The sequence below is a fragment of the Oncorhynchus kisutch genome, linkage group LG14 (assembly GCF_002021735.2).
Source record: "Oncorhynchus kisutch isolate 150728-3 linkage group LG14, Okis_V2, whole genome shotgun sequence".
Taxonomy (NCBI): Eukaryota; Metazoa; Chordata; class Actinopteri; order Salmoniformes; family Salmonidae; genus Oncorhynchus; species Oncorhynchus kisutch.
The window spans coordinates 72,262,331-72,264,193 of record NC_034187.2 but is presented as its reverse complement, the minus strand read 5'-3'; the positions used below and the strand labels follow the sequence as shown (position 1 = coordinate 72,264,193).

Below are 1,863 nucleotides of genomic sequence, written 5' to 3'. Positions count from 1 at the left end.
TTTCCTAGCCACCGTGCTTCTACACCTGCAGGTGTATAACACAGAGGTAAAGGTGTTATAACACAGAGGTAAAGGTGTTATAACACAGAGGTAAAGGGGTTATAACACAGAGGTAAAGGTGTTATAACACAGAGGTAAAGGTGTTATAACACAGAGGTAAAGTGTTATGACCAGAGGTAAAGGTGTTATGACACAGAGGTAAAGGTGTTATAACGCAGAGATAAAGGTGTTATAACACAGAGGTAATGGTGTTATAACACCGAGGTAAAGGTGTTATGACACAGAGGTAAAGGTGTTATAACACAGGGGTAAAGGTGTTATGACACAGAGGTAAAGGTGTTATAACACAGAGGTAATGTGTTATAACACAGAGGTAAAGGTGTTATAACACAGAGGTAAAGGTGTTATGACACAGAGGTAAAGGTGTTATAACACAGAGGTAAAGGTGTTATAACACAGAGGTAAAGGTGTTATAACACAGAGGTAAAGGTGTTATGACACAGAGGTAAAGGTGTTATGACACAGAGGTAAAGGTGTTATGACACAGAGGTAAAGGTGTTATAACACAGAGGTAAAGGTGTTATGACACAGGGGTAAAGGTGTTATGACACAGAGGTAAAGGTGTTATAACACAGAGGTAAAGGTGTTATAACACAGAGGTAAAGGTGTTGTAACACAGAGGTAAAGGTGTTATAACACAGGGGTAAAGGTGTTATAACACAGAGGTATAGAACAACAGTAAAGGTGGAACATGAACCGATAAACAAAGCCAGTGGTTTATATGCTCCTTGAGTTTAGTCCCCCTCAACTTCTCTGTTCTCTCAGGATGAAGAAGAATAAAGCCTGTTTTTGCAGCTTTACCGCCACGTTAATCATCCCTTGTTGAAACATTTAAATACACCCACATTACAGTTGAAACACAACACCAGTCGAAGCGAATACCTTTGTACCAGTATACCACAGAATCTGTCATGACAGTTTCAAGCGCAATACGTGGAATGTAGTTTGTTAACCAAACCCACCCTTTTGGAAATGTACAAGTCTCTTGTTTTTCAGACGAGACCACTGTCATTGCCCTGAATGCCACCATATGACAAAGTTTGGCAAGAGAGTTTGACAGTTATGAATAAGACATATAATTGGCAGCCTTTTAGCAGCCTGAAAGCTGTGGGGTTAAGACAGTTTGTCTCTTTAACCCGAGGCTTAGCATGGATAAAGTGATAACATAAGCCTGGCTGGAGAGATAAAGTAGAACAGTAGACCTCTTGGTTGGACACTTCCCAGTTGCTGATGTTTTGATCATGGCTCCTGCACTCTGTTGAGGTAAACTAGACATCTACTGTTGGGTCTCAGGTCAATGACCTATAAGCATTGGTACTTTTCTGATCGTCTAATTCTAAATGTACAGTGTATAAAATCTTTAGATATGCTGTACCTCAAATTGGTTCATTTCAAAAAGAGAGTATGACCAATTTGAGAGGATCCGAGCATGGCTGGGGAGATTTGGACAGTCCAGTCTTTCTTAATCCACAGAGAAGATCACTGTTATAAACCCTGCATAAAATCAGGAGACAATGCTAGGTTGTTTCTGTGTTGGCTTGATTTTCCCTTTTTTTCAAGTCAAACTGAAGACCAGAGAGCAGCCAGCTAGTAAAGCCTTCCCTTCCCCAGCCCAGGCCCCTCAAAACAAGCCCTCTTTCTGTTGGGAATCTCCATGGAAACCAAGCAACTAACTTGAGGAGGGATATAAAACCTGCTCTTTGAGGGACTGAAGGAACACCTGCCACCTCTACAGATGGGGGTCAAAATAGACTGACACACTGCCACCTCATAATGAACAGAGGGTTGTGTAACATTTAAATG

The 1,863-nt window shown here is 41.1% G+C and overlaps 1 pseudogene; it reads left to right on the top strand.

Moving 5' to 3' along the window:
• The window catches only part of LOC116353481 (cyclin-dependent kinase 6-like), an 11,860-nt pseudogene extending 11,020 nt beyond the window's left edge, over nt 1–840 (top strand).
• Nucleotides 841–1,863: the final 1,023 nt, after the last annotated feature.